A 20,565-nucleotide genomic window follows, 5' to 3' on the forward strand; every position below is an offset into this window, starting at 1 on the left:
TACCTCTTTAGGCTTAAGTGATAACACCATTGCTCATATTCTTATCTGTTTACCTAAGAATCCCTGCGCCTACAATTATCCACTCTTACTTCCTTCGTATATCTGTAACTCATATCATCACAATTTAGTGAGGGGCATTTTATTTTACAATACATCCAGTTGGTATTTACATATTTTTCCTACCAGGCTGTCCTCAGTTATAATTCTATTTTCAATTAATTCATGTGTAAAAACTTGATAAAAATTTCTCCCTATGTACTGTTTATAAGGCCCCGTGGTGTAGGGGTAGCGTGACTGCCCCTTACCCGGAGGCCCTGATTTCGATTCCCGGCCAAGTCTGTGATTTTTACCTGGACCTGAAGGCTGGTTCGAGGTCCACTCAGCCTACGTGATGAGAACTGAGGAGCTGTCTGACGGTGAGATAGCGGCCCCGGTCTAGAAAGCCAAGAATAACGGCCGAGGGTATTCGTTGTGCTGACCACACGACACCTCGTAATCTGCAGGGCGTCGGGCTGAGCAGGGGTCGCTTGGTATGCCAAGGACCTTCATGGGCTGTAGTGCACTGATTTTCAATTTCTAACTCAGTCTTGCCAATAAATATCGATGAGAGGAAATATCATAGAATGCTAAAAGAAGCATCTGATGGTGCAATCCATTTACTGATATGACGTGCCCTTTAACAGAAGTAAATCTCGAAATGGGGGCCTGCACATATAAACGTGGACTTTTATGTGAATCGTCGCTTCATATCAAACAACATTTGTTATGTTCATAGTTTCGTATGATGCTAGACACTGTTTCATTTGAGGGAAAATCCAAGGCTATTTAAATGTATTACTTTTAGGCCCCGGAAATTATCGAAGTGTTTCAATTACCGTAGAGACCTTCGTTTCGCGGTAACTGTTTTCTAAACGGAAAGTGATTTCACAAAGCAGATTACACAACCGGTGCTCAATTTGGAGAGATCTTCAACTTTAGTCCTATGCCTTATTGTCGGATCTCAATTTTTATACTTTATATAGCGCAGAATTTCTTGATTATATTCAAATATCTCCAACTCGATTGTGACTGACATTAGGAAAGGGGGCCTGACATTATAATGAAAACTCTCCGTCTCTATTGTGAGTGGTAGTTGTCAGGTTAGCCTGCCGTTATTGTAGAAACTCCCGAACTCGATTATGAATGGCAGTAGGAAATGTGCCCCTGCCTTTATCATTAGAAATTCTGTCAGGCTCGTTGTCTGAATGGTCAGCATACTGGTCTTCAGTACAGAGGGACCTGGGTTCGATTCCCGGCCGGATCGAGGATTTTAGTCGGTCCTGATTAATCCTTCTGTTTCGGAGACTGGGTGTATGTGCCCGTTCCAACACCCTCTTCATCATATTCAGACCACACTACCAACCATTACAGAAACACGCTATGGTGATTTCATCCCTCCATATAGGGTTGGCGACAGGAAGGGTATCCTGCAGTAAAACAGGGCGAAATCTGTATGTGGTACACAGTTGTAGGAAAAGAAGAAGATTATCATCAAAATTTCCCCAACGTGCACCTTACGTCGGGAACAACGTGTGGTGTCCTCCCTGTTTACTTTCTCGGATAGCGCTAAGAAACATGCAATTTAATATAATCCTACTCATTGTGTGTAGAGTAACTTACGTAGAACTCCGTATACAGAGTAGAATGCCGTAGCGAAGCACCAGTACATTTGCTAGTTACTAATATGAAACGCCTCAAATACCAAAACGCGATCAGTGATGATACACCAGTTAAATATACCTACTGGATTGACATCCTATTCAAAGGGGGAATATTAAACTTCCTATAATATAAGCTGCCAAAATAGAAATTATCAACAAGATAAATAGTGTATGATCATGGAAGAAAATTAGTTGTTCTATTAACGGAGAGCCACTATTTTGTAGATTTAAGTTTGATCAAGTTGCCGTGTTCCAATAAAAGGGTATATGTAGAGCTTAATATATTGTATCGCAATCTAATCTGTCTAGAAAGACGTGCTAAAAGATGTCCGTACAGCAGCTCTTTCTTGGAATGAGAACTTGTAAACCAGCTACCTGTCTGTTCCTGGAAAACAAAGAAAAATATATAGGGTATACAACACTGTATAGAAATCCAGTATTTGAAACAGATAACACGCACTTGTTAAAATGGACGCCGAAATTTATACAAAAATGCTGAAATTACGACCAAATATGGCCTTATATAACTAAAATTAACACAATATGACCAAAACACTTAAAATGACCGAAATGTGCATTTAAATGCGACATCAAATTGCTTCAAATGGGACCAGAGACCCGTAATTCATTATCATTTTTCAGATTTTTGGATAATATGAGCACAGAATAGAAATATGCAAAGCAATGTCATCTCCGTACAGGCCATGAAGGCCCTTGGAGGAGTGGAAGGTAAAGGCTTCCATCATTGTGAACCTCGGCACTTGATGGGGTAGAGTGGTTAGCTCTACGCTCGGCCGCCTTTGCCCCCAGGAATTAACCTGGTACTCATTTTTGGTGTAGGCTGAGTGAACTTCAGGACCATGTGCACCTCCAGAAGTGGAAATCTCGTTTCTTAAATTTTACGACTTCCTGACGGGGAATCGAACCCACGTCCTTTCGGGCGAGCCGAGCACGCCTCGGCCAGAAAGCCCCTGGATAGAAATGACTTTTCTTTAAGTTCCGAACCTTAGTGATCAAATTCTTTTGTTTAATTCACACAGACCTACACAGAAATGGTTTTCAGTGGAACTATCGAGTATAAATTAGAATGGTTCACTGTGAATGTCTGCTTCTGTACATACAAAGGAAGTTTGAGAGTCTGACCACTAGAAAACAAATGCAATCCGTCCCATTGCACCAATGCGAATGTGTTAAGTCGCATAGTTACACTGTAGTCTTTGCTGTGTCAGCGAGAACGTTGCACCTGCAGGGCAATATCATTTTAATAGTTATAGATCTCAATCCTAATGTGTGTTATTTTGAAGCTGTTATTTGAGATATTGTATATTTCCGAAACAGGAACATAACGAACTGTTCCACAAAAATATAACAACTTTGCCCATCTCTAAGTGTCAAGCGCTTGAGGGATCTCAAAATCACCCAGTTATTTGTATAGAGTTTGTACCATTGCAGTCTGTAGCACGTAGATGTACCCATTTAATGATAGCCTTGAACGGTTATTTGGAGTGTTTCTTCAATTCGCTCCCTCCTAGACCCACAGACTGCTCTAATGTGCTGTCCGTCAGCTGTCCAATACACACTTCAAGTGCTAATAATATTAAGTGCTACCAGTCGCCAATTATTCGACGCTTCACGTAGCTCAACATGGACAGCCTTATGACCTTGTCCATTAAGTCTCGTCCAAGCTGTGATGTAATCCTGGCCACATTCCTTTTCCTCTTCACTCGCCGAGAACTGCGTTTTGCTTGAAAAGTCCTTTCATGTCGAAGTCGACCCCAGGGGCAGGAGGCAACGAACTAAACAAGTGAGTGAGTTTCATCTGCAGTGCAACGAACTTCTCGCCCCGGAACACCAGGTTCGGTTCCCGGTTCGGTCGTGGGATTTCATTCTTCAGTGGCTCAGAGACTTGATTTTTTCTGTCCACAAATTTCCACCAATTTACATGCCACCCACAAAACTAACCACTTCTACAAAAATACGTAGTTTCATCGGAATGAAAGAAGTTATTTGTTTGTTTGTTTGTTTGTTTGTTTGTTTGTTTGTTTGTCCAACCCTTGTCTCGTTTCTCTACGGGGGCGGGTATGAGGTGAGATGAATCTATCGTGGAGGGCTTTTATAACCGGATTCCCTTCCTGACGTCAACTCATCAGAGGAGTTAATCAGATGAAATGAATGACATGATAAGGGAGAGGGTGAAACCCGGTGCCGGCACAAAGCCTACTGCTGTCGAATAACATCAAGGGACCTGAAAAATGCTTAACGTCTCCATTCGACAGATGAATCACCATCAACAGCTTCATAAGCCCTCACTTCATATGAGCACTACGGAGGATTTTGGCACGCGACGGAGTAATTAAAAATGCTATACCATCATCTCCCCTACCCTGCTGGACAAGCTATTGATTGCGAAATTGTTTTTACTAACGGGACTCGAACCGGCTTACCAAGGTGTCACACCGTTTATACCTCAACACCTTGACGATCACGACCACCAAGCGAACTTAATTAACGCAGCTATTTCTATTATGTAACTTCAGATTTCTTAGTAAATATGTTGCCATGATGGCCGTTCTTGATGGAATAGAATATAGAACACACTTCTCCTCCAGGCAAATGTCGGAGTTATACCTAAATTAAGGTCACGGCCGCTTCCTTCCCACTTCCTTGTCTATCCCTTCGAATATCCCCCTCCCCCAACAAGACGCCTGCTCTGTATACCAGGTGATGCCGCCTGCACGCGGTACTGGCCCTCCTAAGCAGTTGTATCCCAGACCCAAAGTCTCACTCTCCAGGACACTGCCCTTGAGGCAGTAGACGTGGGATCCCTCGCTGAGTCCGAGGGAAAAAAAACCTGGAGGATGAACGGATTAAGAAAGGAAGAGAGAAAGAAGGAAGAAAAGGATTTTCCCAACGGAACTGCTTGTATTCGACTATAGATTATTATTATTATTATTATTATTATTATTATTATTATTATTATTATTATTATTATTATTATTATTATTATTATTATTATTATTATTATTATTATTATTATTATGGTTACGTCGCAAGGTGTTATGCAGATGGTGGTATAATAGTGGGAAGGAAGTGGCCGTGGCATTGTTTAAGGTACATCCCCAATATTTTCCTGATTTGAAAACGGGAAACCACGGAAAAAATCTTCAGAACTACCAACGGTGGGATTCGAACCCACTATGTCCCGGACGCAAGTTCACAGCTGCGTAACACTAACCGTACGGCCAACTCACTCGGTCATTGGATCATAGAGATTTCATTGAAACTTGGATGAGTGATGCAGAAAATATGCCTTAACGTTGATGGTAATAAAAATTTTGCCGTATATTGTACAGTAGTGTTACAATTAATTGTTGAAAAATAATTGGGCGACTCGGAATAGATAGGTGATGATGACGACGACGTAGCTGTTGAGGATTCAAACAACCTTCGGGCTGAATACTCAACCAACATACATACATACATACATACATACATACATACATACATACATACATACATACACACATACATACATACATACATACATACATACATACATACATACATACATACATACATACATACATACATACATACATACATACATACATACATACATACATACTGAACCCACGACCTTTGTGCCCGTGGACCAAAGGGTTCAATACATACATACATACATACATATATACATACGTAAATACATACATACATACATACATACATACATACATACATACATGCATACATACATACATACATACATACATAGATACTTACATACATACATACATACATACATACATACATACCATTAGCTAGTTTTACGGTTTCTGGAGACTCCGCGGTGCCGGAATTTTGCCCCCAGGGAGTTCTTTCGCGTAGCTGTAAATTTATCGAGGATGCCAGACTGAACCAACTATGGCTCATATGGGCAGCGCTCTACCATCTGCGGCAGTAAACCTAGCTGGGATTCTCTTTCCCTCACCATGCTTCATAACTATTGACTCACGTTATAAATATAGGAATTAGTGCATTATCTATCGATGTTGAAGAAGAACAGGACTGAAACTATAATTTGTTTTGCCGGTACGTAAACTATACTATAGTTACATGAGATGTAAGCTTACATTCGGAAGATAATGGGTTCGAACCCTACTGTCCGCAACCCTGAAGAACGTTTCCCGTTTTCACACCAGGAAAATGCTGGGGCGGTACCTTAATTAAGGACACTTCCTTCGCGCTCCTAGCCCTTTTCTATTCCATTGTCGCCATATGACCTACATGTGTCATTGCGATGTAAAGTAAATTGTAATTTAAAAAAACCGCCTCCGATGTAGGTTACGTCCATAATTGGCAATTTACGTACAAAATCCACGTCGTAAGAACAACAAAGCAGTTTGCTCTAAATTCCGTAAAGGCTGATAAAGGGAGGCGCGTTGTGTTCTGTCGTTAAAACTCGCTCTTCTTCTGCTAATACCCCCGGAGCTTACAGCAACAAATAAGTTTGAGCTGCAAAAGAGAATTAATGAGCAGACTTCACAAAGCAGGTCCATAGATAATTGCAATTAGAAATAGCCATGCATTATTTTGTTCTGTAGACATAGTCTAACGCATCACAGATAAACTGAAGAACGCAACGAACAAATCATTCGTCATCCAAACATTGTTTCCGAATTTCAGTACCATAAACCAAACCAAACCAAACCAAACCAAACCAAACCAAACCAAACCAAACCAAACCAAACCAAACCAAACCAAACCAAACCAAACCAAACCAAACCAAACCAAACCAAACCAAACCAAACCAAACCAAACCAAACCAAACCAAACCAAACCAAATCCAATGGCACTACAGCCCTTGAAGGGCCTTGGCCAACCAAGCGACCGCTGCTTAGCTCGAAGGCCTGCAGATTACGAGGTGTCGTGTGGTCAGCACGACGAATCTTCTCGGCCGTTAATCTTGGCTTACTAGACCGGGGCCGCTATCTCACCGTCAGATAGCTCCTTAATTCTAATCACGTAGGCTGAGTGGACCTCGAACCAGCCCTTAGGTCCAGGTAAAATCCCTATCGAACCCGGGCCCTCCGGGTAAGTGTCAGGCACGCTACCCTTACACCACGTGGCCGGCTTTCAGTACCATGCTTGACAATAAGTTAGAGAGCGCTTGAGTTTGCTGCTCTGTTCGAAGCTTAGAATCAATCAATCAATCAATCAATCAATCAATCAATCAATCAATCAATCAATCAATCAATCAATCAATCAATCAATCAATCAATCAATCAATCAATCAATCAATCAATCAATACTGATCTGCATTTAGGGCAGTCGCCCAGTTGGCAAATTCCCTACCTGTTGTTTTCCTAGCCTTTTCTTAAATGATCGCAAAGAAATTGGAAAATTGTTGAGTATTTCCCTTGGTAAGTTATTCTAATCCCTAACTCTCCTTCCTATAAACGAATATTTGCTCCAATTTGTCCTCTTGAATTCCAACTTTATCATCATATTGTGATCTTTCCTACTTTTAAAGACACCACTCACACTTAGTCTTCTACTGATGTCCTCGCATGCCATGTCTCCACTGACAGCTCGAAACATTCCACGAGCATTTCGGCTCCTAACTCCAAGTCTTACCAGCCGAAAGCTTGCAGCATTTTAGTAACACAACTCCTTTGTCGGATATCATTCAGAACAAATCGTGCTACTTCCCTTTGAATTTCTTTCAGTTCTCGTATTAAGTAGTCCTGGTGAGGGTCCCATATTACTGGAGCCGTACTGCAACTGCGGTCTTACCACAGACTTATACGTCCTCTCCTTTACATCCTTACTACAACCCCTAAATACTCTCACAACCATGTGAAGAGACCTGTAACCTTTCTTAAAAACCTCCTTAATATGATTTCCCTAGTGAAGAGCATTCCTTACATTAACACTTACGTACTTGCACAGTTCCCCTTGAGATATTGTCACCCCATTAACACGATAATTAAAACTGGGAGAACTTTTCCTCCTTTAAAAAACTTACAACTTGGCTTTTCATCCTATTAACGTTCATATCATTGTCTGTTGTTCATCTCACTACATTGTACAAGTCCCCCTGCAGTTGTTCACAATCCTGCAACTCATTCACTACTCTATAGAGTATAACATCCGCAAATATCCTTATCTGTGATTCCAGTCTCTATTAATATTATTTCTATATACCTGCTGGTTCACCAGCCCCTTATCTTTGGGGGGTAGGTGACCCAGCCGACGCATACATCATAGACATGCAAAAAACATTAATACCTGCTTCTTTATGGCCTTAGTACAAACATACCGTTCATATAAAGATCGCGAATATGGTAGAAATCATTATCGGCTGTGTTATTTCTATTACATAACCATACTGAATGTATACTACGATCACACTATGTTAAGTTTGACGAGAAAGTGTCTATAAGGACTACAACGTGCTACGCACGCACCGTGGCTCGCAGTAGCTAACGTGGGCGATTCGCACAACTGTGCTGTTACATCAGCCAAATGTGTGACAGTAGGTTCCATTCACAGGCTCGTACGTTTTGTTTCAATGAACGCCATTTACAGTGGCTAAACGACGGCCGCATACCATCGTGTTCCAAAGTGTGAAGTTTTGATTGGTCCTTAAAAGGACCGTTTTCTTCCGACGTTATGTGGCCAGGTTGGACTACGTTACGATGGTCAACGTACACTTCGCAGAAATGCATCGTCCTGAAAATGGTTTCCCTCGGTTTCCCATTTTCAACACCAAGTAAATGCCTGGATGGTACCTTAGTAAAAGACCACAGCCGATTTCTTTCCCAATCCTTCCACCACCCATCCTTAGGGGAAAGACGCCAAATCAGAACACACCCCTTAAAACCAATAGCAATGTTTTAAATTATTATTGTATTCTCGCCAAAATGGAGCACCTCTGTTGTTCGGAAATATTTGTCTCATGCGGAATTCGGACCACTACGCAGTTTATACCCACATCTGTTGTGCTCGATAGAGATTTATTACGTACTTAAGAATGGCCATTCCACCTCGAAAGTTAATATGGGCGTCAAAGTTTTCAGTGACGTTTTACATTACGAACAACGTGGCATAACCTGTTAATTCGATTGTATTACGGGTACCTGTATTATTTCAAGGCGCAAAATATCATATGTTTGTAGAATGGTCCTTAGTATTTGGCGCAGAATTGTGTATAGTAGTTTCTCCTTTTCTAAGTCCATGGATCAATTTACAGCGATGACACACAGGTAGGGGAAGAGCCCTGTCGACCATAAGGAGAAATTTCGTGTTATTTGCGTTCATAAAAATAAATGGTAAGTATATTCAGGTTATACACGTTATTTGGGTTTCCTATCTCCGAAAACACACGAGGCTGGTGAACCACCCGGTATATATGAGGCCCAATAATACTGCGCTGCGGTACTCATTAAAGGATCAGATGACACTTCTTTTTAATCTGTTTACCCTCCAGTGTCGGTTGTTCCCTGGGACTCAGCGAGGAATCCCAGCTCTAAGGCCACGAGGACAGTGTCCTGGAGCTTCAGACTCTGTGTCGAGGGATACAACTGGGGAGGATGACCAATACCTCGCCCAGCGTCCTCACCTGCTATGGGATGGGATCATGGGAAGAAATAGACAACGAAGAGGGAAGGAAGCGGCCGTGGCCTTAAGTTAGGTTCCATCCCGACATTTGCCTGGAGGAGAAATGGGGAAACCATGGAAAACCACTTCCAGGATGGCTGAGGTGGGAATCGACACCACCTCTACTCATTTGTCCTCCCGAGACTTAGTGGACCCCGTTCCAGCCCTCGCACCACTTTTCAAATTTCGTGGCAAGCCGGGAATGGAACCCGGGCCTCCGGGGGTGCCAACTAATCACACTAACCATTACACCACAGAAGCGGACCAGATAACACTTCACCTTCTCTGATTCTCTGTGTTTTATTTTCTATATATTTAGCCATCCATTCAACCTCTTTTGCCTAGTCGAACAGCCCACATTTTCGTAATATGGAGGAGTACCTGTGGAAGGCTGTAAATTTGTTGGAGCAAAGTGCTCTTAAATTGGGATATTTCTGTTCTTGTCTAAACATAGAGATTTTGCAAAGTTTTGTAAACTGGATCCGGTATCTCAGAATTTGTAAACTAAAGTCTTAAAGCCCCAAATCTGTAAAATTCACTAATCTTGGATTTTCCTAGTCTTGTTTGAAGATTGCTGTTTGTACCTGTCACGTTGTTATGTTCACTCAGTTAAAAAGATTATTAAGTTTGTTTTTCGCAAAGAAATATAACCTTTTAAAGTTTTAATTCAATTTTTGATGTCGTAGTTAGACTCATTCAAGCCCACACCTTCCTTCACCTCTTTCTGCTCCGCGTACATCATCGTAACAATAATAATAAAATAATCACCAGCATCATCATAGTCAACGTCAGTAAAAATGCCCGGCTCCGTAGCTGACTGCTTAGCATGCTGGTCTTTAGCTCCAGGAGCACCGGGTTTGATGCCCGTCCCTGCTAACCTCCATTGGTCATCTCCTCTGGCTGGGGGACTGGGGTTTTGTATCGTATTCAACATAAAATTTAGTCCAAGTTCCGGCCCCATCCTCACATATGTGCAGGATGCCCTTGGGAGTTAACTCGAAGGAACCACACCAGATCTTTTCGGAGGCCACATATAATAATAATAATAATAATAATCATCATCATCATTGAGAATAAACACATGTGTGAGGCAAGGCGATGGTTTATCTCCACTCCTCAACTGCGTCCTGGAGAAAATTGTAAGAATTCGGAATGGAAAACTGAAGGAACACAAACTATCACCAGCAACACTGGAAAGAAAGACTAGGGTTGTTCAATATAAATTAATTTTATTTTCTGCATATCAGTAATGAAAATAGTAAATAATGGTGGGCCTTATACTGTGCCCTGTGGGTCACCATTCGTTATCTTCATGTCTGTCAATTCCAGATGATTTAGCCATACGTTCAGAAAACCTGAAAAATGCAGCAATACCTGTCAATTTATTGTAAGGAATAGACAACAGAACAGGTTCAAGAGTTTCTATTAAAAAATTATCACAAATATAAAAATGCTACAGAATTTCTAATAATAGAAATTGGTCGAATAAGGACGATAAAGAAATTCAGACATTTGCGAGTAACAATTGAAGAAAATGACTTGGAAAAGTCCGCTGTAGAAGAAAGGATTCACAAGATGAAAATAACATACGAAATAACTAGGAATATCTACAACAACTAAAAATCTCAAAATACAATACAATGGTCAAACCGGAATGCCTATACTCGAGTGAATGTCTGGTACTGAATTACAAGCTAAATAAATGAGTTGTAGAAAAATTATACGGGGAAGAGTCGGACCGCTAAGAATTACAAAACTCTGGAAATCAAGAAGTAATGATGTAATACACCTGAACATAGAGAACGTAACAGAAACAATACCGAAGAAACGATTTATATTTTCTGGACATTTATGCAGAATGGATGACAACAGATTAACCAAACAGATCTTCAAATATCCTTGGAAAAAGAAGTCAACAACAACCTGGATTCATGAAGTAAAAAAGGATTCGGAAAGAATCTATATAAGAGAAGAAGCAACAACAGAGAGTGAATTTTATAAATAAAGAATTCTAAGGTCACGAGAGAAAAGAAAATAGGCTCAAAATGGTCCGAGGAAGGAAAAGGAGACCTAGTGATCATATGAAGGAGTATTGGAGGAAGAAGAAGAAACAGGAAACGACGAAGGATTGAAAATGTCACGTTGTCCATAGAAGAGCCTAACGGAGAAATAATAATATATTTGTATATTAGTAGTAGTAGTAGTAGTAGTAGTAGTATATAAAAGGAGGGATACGCGAAAGTTGTCTATTTCAAACAACTGTGATACGAGGGACGGAGCAAGCAACATTGTGTGCGAAAAAAACACCTCTCTTTTGTCCAGCTCCGAATGGATTTCTTCTAGCTTATTTATATGTTAATTGACTATGCAAGGTACTATGTTTTACATCCAGCTCGGTATTGCATAGGTCTACTCAAATTTTGTACCACGTTATTCAAGAATCAACAGTGTGTCCGACGCATACGGAAAAGGTTATTTTTAATTTCAGTAACATATATTTCGATTTTGACATTAAATGGCAATAAGTAATGTAATGTAATGTAAGTAATGTTGCTTGACAGAACGTTCTTAGTATGTTGGTCATTAGATTGCAGACAAAGATCAACATATTTGCCAAACATACCGCAAGATGCCTGGTGTCACAAGGCCACGGGCTTCAATGTTGGGAACTGTCAGGTAAGATATATTATTGGCGTGACACCGGAATTTTACCTGAAGCAAAAGAAAATATTTTCCGTATTACGAATACCAACGAAGGTATTTATGTTTGAAGAGCTCTGCGCAAGAACCAGACAGCCCCAAAATATAAACATTATCAGGAGACACCAAAAAATTCGTAAAATAATTATGTTTTAAAAATTAGGTTTATCTACGTGCACTAGCTAGAAGCAGTAGTAACATACATATTGAAGTGGAAATGAGTTGGGTTGTGTTATTGGACTCCTCTCAGTGTATTCACACAAGCGATGGAGTTGTCTTGCTTCACACCCCGGTAAACTATGTTTACTATTTACCTGAGTTAATAATGTAAGGGACTTACTGTGAGAGTAAATATCGTTACATTGCAACAAAATTTTACATACACCAAGGAAGTGAGGTTCACAGGAAGTTTTGAAAAAGGTTTTGAAGTGAGTTGTGTAGTCCAAAAACAATGTTCGTGTTACATGATGAACAATGAACTTGCGACTCGCATTCTGCACCAGAATACGATAATCTTGTGGCAAATTTATTCTCTGTCACTTTCGTTCTTCCTTCTCCATTACACCAAAGGTCGGGTCGCAGGGGAGGAACCTGTGTCCGGGCTCTGGATACCGGCGTATTATTTTCTCAAATCTCCCAGCTCCTGTGACAATTGTATACAGAAAATAAAAATACCGTGGTTCCCATTCTGTGCCGAAAACATATGTAAGACTGTGATGCCATCATTTATCTCGCTTTGCAAGAATTGATTAATCATTTTGACCCTTTCTACCAATAGTTTCATCGTACATATAGCAGAATGATTTGCCTGTATTTCCGGAGTGTTTACAAATGTCACACAATCACAACGGCCTTTTTATAAAATGTGTCTCCACTCGAACATTGAACTACAGCCCCTGGAAGAAACAGACATGCGCCGGTAGAAACAGTTAAGACAACCCTGGCAGCTCCTTTTACACTCCTACTACACACAAAATCAGTGAAGCAGTACAGTTCTTGCACCGGCAGATACAGCTTATATTTTATGACTTATAGCAAGAAAAACGAAATTGAGCAAAACGTGGAGCTGTCTGGTTCATGAGCCGGGCTCTTCAACTATTGAAGAGAAAAAATGCGTTCCCTATGTGCAGAGACTCATGGGACACTTTGTATAAAGAAGAATCTTTATTGGTAGTCTGCGCTAAAGACCGGACAATTATGATCAGTAGTAATGTTAATTTATAGCACTGTGACATTTATATGAGTCACTGTCGTTATCTTTATCTCTCTTCACTTGTACGTTTACAACAACTGCTACTGTATTAATATGTTAACCTAGGATTGCTTTAATAAGGACGTGTGGACGTGGGAAGCTTGGCGAATGTGGGTGTGACGTTCAATAGCTCCATAATGACATCACTATTCTGAGTACAGGATGGAAATAAATAAATCCAATGGAATGAAACGAGATCAGGTAAAGCAGGAAATATTGTATTGGGAACTGAAGTCTTCAGATTAATAATAATAAAATTTTATTCCTACAACAGAAAGAAACCAATCCTTGTGAAGTACTTTCTGAGAAAATTTAAAATTGAGTCTGAATTGTTCAAAGGTTTAGCTGCAATATGAGGAACTAAAGTACAACATATCTCTCCATTTCTACCACAAACCAATGGCAAAATAGAGCGGTTGCATAGATCTCTGAAAGCAGCACTCAGAGCCCATAATGCCATAAGGTTGACAGAGTCACTTCCCACAGTTCTCCTTGGTACAGGGCAGCATTGAGAGAACGTTTGCAGTATTCAGTGGCAGAAATGGTCTACAGAACCACCATCCGCTTGCCTGGAGAATCCTTCGAGAAGAAGACTTCAGATGTCAATCCAGCAGCATTTGTTGCGGCGACATATGAACAAACGGAGACCAAACACATCCCGCAGAAACAATAACAGAAATGTTTTCCTTTATAAAGCTCCCTTCAGTAGTTCCCATGTGTTCATAAGAATTGACCGAGCAAAGAAATCACTCGAACCTCCTTACGATGGATCAATTCCTGTTGTAAAACGAGAGGATAAGTATTTCACTATCAACATTAAGGACATAGAAGTTAATATCTCCATCGATATGTTAATGACAGCACTTACATTGGCTTCAAGAAATGACTCTTATCCTCAGCCTCCAACTATTAAAGATGATGATCAGCCAGCTAGTTCTCATACCCAGGAGACGAGAACAAGAAGAGGTTGAGTGGTGTATTTTCCTGTACGATATGTAGACTAAAGAAGATAGTGCGTGAAGTATATTCAGTATATTGTTAGAATTGTGATAGTTCGTAGTAGGTTTCTTTTCATTGTTCATTTTAATGGAATTTACTTGGAATAACAGTGCCTCTAGAATTAATATCGTACCTTCGTTACCGGCAGGGGAGAAAACTGTAGCGTTTTGATCCTATGAAAGAAGATCAAGGAGGCAGGGAGGAAAAGGAAGAAGAAGAAGAAGAAGAAGAAGAAGAAGATGAAGAAGAAGAAGAAGAAGAAGAAGATGATGATGATGATGATGATGATGATGATGATGATGATGATGATGATGATGATGATGAATGGTAGAAATAAACACGACATCACGCATGTATATATTTCAATAAATAGAATGTTTGTGTATATACCATTTGTTGTATTTAGTTATAAATACATTCAAAAATCAAACGTTCATCAGATCTTCTGTACTGAAATTAAATGGATAAAGATAGTAAAAAAAGAACCACTGGCTAGTGGTTAAATATAAGGTTGAATGTGGTAACTACCTGATTCCTTTTCCTCGAAGTGGAAATGGTGCATTTCTTACGGAGAACATTTCGGACTCCTAATTACTCAGAATCCTTGTGTAAGTTTTATCTGTGGGCTTCGTTACGCCGACCGTGTCACACCTTTGTTCACGCGGATGGCTTCCCCTGCAAGAGTGACGCACATTTCATACTCTTTGCTTTTTGTATAATATTCTTTAAACTTCTCCAGCAGCCCCTCTTCGTGAACGCATCAAACTTCTCTCCACATGTCCAGCATCTCAACTTTTAAACGTGTCTGTGTCGAAATACTAGGTAAACATGCATGAATCATAATGTTTTGACCTGAAAAACCTCCTACTTCATCCTATTTCCCTCTTCCTTTCACAGATCATTTTCGGCTCCTTATCCTTTATTTTCTCCTTAGTGTTCCTTCTCTTCACCTCTCAATTGAGGGCGATATCTCGCAACATTCTTCTTCTTCCTCTTTATCTGCTTACCCTCCAGGGTCGGTTTTTCCCTCCGACTCAGGAAGGAATCCCACTTCCACTGCCTCATGGGCAGTGTCCTGGAGCTTCAGACTCTGGGTCGGGGGATACAACTGGGAAGGACGACCAGTACCTCGCCCAGGCGGCCTCACCTGCTATGCTGAACAGGGGACGTGCGGGGGATGGGAAGATTGGAAGGGATAGACAAAGAAGAGGGAAGGAAATGGCCGAGGCCTCAAGTTTAGCTACGATCCCGGAATTTGCTTGGAGGAGGTGTGGGAAGCAATGGAAAACCACTTCCGGGAAGGCTGAGGTGGGAATCGAACTCACCTCTACTCAGTTGACCTCCCGAGGCTGAGTGGACCCCGCTCCAGCCCTCGTACCACTTTTCAAATTTCGTGGCAGAGCCGGGAATCGAACCCGGGCTTCTGGGGGTGGCAACTAATCACACTAACCACTACACCACAGAGGCGGACCGCTACCTTCTTGAAATTTATATGTTTTAAAACTTTCTTTTAAGTGATACATCTGGTAATTGTTCACTTCCGTAGCTTTACGGTTAGTGTTATTACCTGCCGTCCTCGAGGGCCCGGGTTAGATTCCCGGTACTGCCAGACGTTTAAGACTGGCAGGAGGGCTGGTATGTGGTTGAAATGGTACCTACAGCTCACCTCCAATGGGGATGTGCCTGAAAGGAGCTGCAGCACTTCGGAATGAGGACGCGAGTTCATATCCGACTCGTTGGCTGAATGGTCAGCGTACTGGCCTTCGGTTCAGAGGGTCCAGGTTTCGATTCCCGGCCGGATCGGGGATTTTAACCTTCATTAGTTAAATCCCTTGGTCCGGGATTTAGGTATTTGTGCTGTCCCCAACATCCCTGCAACTCGCACACCACACATAACACTATCCTCTACACTATCCTCTGCTCTGCCTTACAAGGACTTCACTCGGATAGAAAGAGCCACACGAAATTATTATCTGGTATTTATTATTAATGTACCTTCAATGTGTTCTATGTACGATGTGTATTATATAGATGGCATGATTAGTATTTATTAGTATTTGATACATGATATGATTATTCCTCAATATCACTACGTGTGCTTATTTTATTAATACTGTTATTATTGGTTTCATATTATTGTCATAAGTATTTATTATTAACAGTGTTCTCGACTGAGACTAGTTAACTGCAAGAAAGGGAGTACATCTCTAACTTTGCCAGAATAAATAAAATATATTATTATTATTATTATTATTATTATTATTATTATTATTATTATTATTATTATTATTATTATTATTATTATTATTATTATTATTATTACGCCACAAAGGCAGTGTCCTTAAGCGTGAGACATTGGGTCGGGGATGAACCTGGGGAGGAAGAACAGTACCTCGCCAAGGCGTCCTGACCTGCTATAGCCTACTAAATAAGGGCTTTGTCGGCGGGGGTATGGGAAGATCGTAAGGGATAGAAAAGGAAGAGGGAAGGAAGCGACCGTGGCCTTAAGTTCGGTAACATCCCGATATTTGCCTGGAGGAGAAGTGGGAAACCACGGAAAGCCATTTCAAGGATGGCTGAGGTGGAAATCGAAATCACCACTAACTACTCAGTTGACCTCTCGAGATAGATTGGATTCCGAGCCCAAGTACCACTTCTCGAATTTCGTGGTAGAGCCGGGAATCGAAGCGGGACTTCCGGGTGTGGCAGCTAATCACGCTAACCACTACAGAACAGAGGCGGACATGATTATTATTATTATTATTATTATTATTATTATTATTATTATTATTATTATTATTATTATTATTATTATTATTATTATCATTATTATTACTTAGCGACGACCGCAGCTAAAAGCATAAGAACCGAGCTCGGTAGCTGTGAAGTGCGGCCAGTATCCAGTATTCGGGAGATAGTGGGTTCGCACCCCACTGCTGGCAGTCCTGAAGATGGGTTTCTGTGGTTTCTCATTTTCACACAAGAAAAATTCTGGGGCTGTACCTTAAATAAGGCCGGCCCGTGGTGTAGGGGTAGCGTTCCTGCCTCTTACCCGGAGGCCCCGGGTTCGATTCCCGGCCAGGTCAGGGATTTTTACCTGGACCTGAGGGCTGGTTCGAGGTCCACTCAGCCTACGTGATTAGAATTAAGGAGCTATCTGACGGTGAGATAGTGGCCCCGGTCTCGAAAGCCAAGAATAACGACCGAGAGGATTCGTCGTGCTGACCACACGACACCTCGTAATCTGCAGGCCTTCGAGCTGAGCAGCGGTCGCTTGGTAGGCCAAGGCCCTTCAAGGGCTGTAGTGCCATGGGGTTTGGGGGAGGGTACCTTAAATAAGGCTAAGGGTGCTTCCTTCCCACTACAAAGACCTTTCCTGTTCCTATCTGTGTCGGCGCGACGTAAAGCAAATTGTAAAAAAAAAGACATGTAGATGAATTTTCTCGAAAACATTTAGAATTACGTTTCTTGTAGAAGATGTACAAGGTCACTTGTGCACTTCATTTATCGATAGGGCCAACCATTTACCCGTTATTTTAGTTTTAGTAGGGCACAAAGTGGCCAAATTTGGGACATACCCCTGTGAAATACTCCCCCAGTTCGAAACGGTAGAATATAGTAAAATCAAAGATTTTCCTTGCCGGGCTCGGTATTTCAACCTACATCCTTACCAAATATCAGCTCAATAGGTCCAGTAGTTTCGGAGCCTATCCATAACAAACAAACAAACAAACATAATCAAAAAGTTTGCGTTCGACGGCCGTACAGGCCTGAATCGGGATGCCAATCAGGAAAAGTCGCCGTGAGCACTGAGGCACTCATCCCACAGACCATCCCTCGTGCAGTAAAACACAGCGTCCATAACCGCTCGCTGCACATCCTCCTCCGACAGAAAGCGTCTGCAACGGATGAAGCGGCCTCATAGTTCGAACGACATCTTGTGTTGAAACGCGACCCGTATGGAACTGGTGCACTATATAGTTTTCGATAGATATACTGTTGCATACACAGTCCTCATTCTCCGATAAATGTCCACCTGTGTTTGTCCTTCGGCAGGCAAGAACATAATAACAGCACGTTGGTCCTGTTTGGACGCATTTGCTAATAAAGTCGCCATAGTTCACGTGGCTTCATTTAACACACACACCTCAGCACGACATGACGGCTACACTAATCCCTTTGGCCTACATTCCCGTGCTTATATACCGGCATCGGAGTCGCGCTACGTTGCATGTCCGCTGCAGCAACGACCTCGAACATAAAATTTTTGATCACGCCTTATAATTTAGAAGAATGTAATCATTAGGGAAAGCACTTTTAGTCACTAATAAGTTAGAATGCAAACTTATTTGATCGAGGCGCAAGTGTTTTCTACTCGCATATCAGTTCTGCAGTGAGATTTGCATAAATATTAGTGATCTGTACTACCAGAAACCCTATAATTTATGCCATACACATACATAACTGTAGAGCGACTAGATGGTACTTGCGCCTTGTTCAAACGCGTTTGCATTCTAAAGTATCAGTGCCTAAAAGTCACTCACTTAGTTATTAGGACTGTTTATTTTCACAGAAAATAGGCGATTATAAACCACGCTATGCCACCAATATTTTTTTAAATTTTGAAACTGGTTCCTATCAGCTTAATGCCGTCCAGTACCATCAGCTACTTTTACAGTTTTAGGAGTTGCTACATTATTAGAATTTTGTCCCGCAGAAGTTCTTTAACGTGCTATTACATCTTCCGACACGAGTTTGATGTGCTTGAGCACCTACAAATACTAGCGCACTGGGTTAGGATCGAACCCGTAAATTTGGGCTCTGAAGCGATAGATTGACGGGACACATGTTGAGACTAATCCAGTTAGTATTTGACGGAATTATAGTCCTAGGTGTGCGTTTAGCCAACAGATTCAAGTAGTAGTTCGTAGAAATGAAACGGTTAGCACAGATGTGGAGAACATTTCTTAGCAGACGAAAGTAGGGAAAAGAGGGCGGAGCTGGCCCAGGGGCTAATGTGCAAGATGACCGCCGCGCGCAATCCACCTCTAGGGCTACTGCGCAAGATGGAAGCTAAGCGCAATCGACCTCTAGCTACGCGCTACGACCTCTGACACCTTCAGACGGTAGGATGTTTTTATCTTATAGAATACTGTTGTAAGAGGCGACTAAAAGGACTACCTGTCTTGAGAGAGCATGGGTTAGCCAACGCGGGGTTTTTAGCTGAGTCTAGGCATGATGTATGCTAAGCTGTTGTCTATCTAACCTTCTTGGGGAACTCTTGTAGGACACTTTATTCCGAGGTGGTGGGGTCGAGCAGAGTAAAGCTCCTCCAGTGGCAGCCTTGCCTTAGGTAGGAACCGAGCAACCTGTTCTGTTGATGTGTCTGCATTGGCGATCCCTTGTAGGACACTTTATTCCAAGGTGGTGAGGTCGAGCAGAGTAAAGCTCCTCCAGGGGCATCCTTGCCTTAGGTAGGAACCGAGCAACCTGTGCTCTTGTTGTGTCTGCATTGGCGAACTCTTGTAGGACACTTTATTTCGAGGTGGTGGGGTCGAGCAGAGTATAGCTCGTGGCGGCCATCTTCCACAATAGCCTCTGGGCCAGCTCCGACCTTTTTTCCCTACAGACAAAGTAGGGGTCTCTACATTAAGAAAACCGTAAAATTAATCAGTTTCCTCAATTGTGTCGAAAGTTCAAGGGCTAAAGGGCCCGGAAATGTTTCAAATTATGAGTCTTGTACAGCTCTCTCAAACTAAAGAACAAATTTGGAAAATCACTTCCGGCCTATATACAGTTCCGTTAAAGCAGCCCCAAATCGCTTTTTTTCTTTGCTCAAATCCTAGCCAAATTATCATAATTCTTTCTGTAATGTGTTCCTTTGCGTAATGCCCTCAGAAGTTTTCTGATTTTTTTGAAAAATGTTCACGCAGAATGTAGTTATAAGGGCTTAAGTGAACCACTGCATTGACTCACATTAGCGCTCGTAGTGGTAGAAAAAGGCAAATGCTAATCTAATCGACCGGGTAATGATGATTAACATAAGGATTGTAATTTTTAGGAATACATAAAGAATATATTCTCACACTTTATTATATTTCTTTTTAACCTAAAAATCGTACCTCTTGTCCCTAGGATGCTTTCAACATTGATTTCTTGCCTGAAGGGCTATTACAGTGCATTTTAACCATATTTATGAACCGGAAACATGCATAGAGCAGAAAAGGTTTCCGGTTCCTTGGGTTTTCGCTGAGG

This window comes from Anabrus simplex, chromosome 1 (genome assembly GCF_040414725.1).
Source record: "Anabrus simplex isolate iqAnaSimp1 chromosome 1, ASM4041472v1, whole genome shotgun sequence".
NCBI classification, from domain to species: Eukaryota; Metazoa; Arthropoda; class Insecta; order Orthoptera; family Tettigoniidae; genus Anabrus; species Anabrus simplex.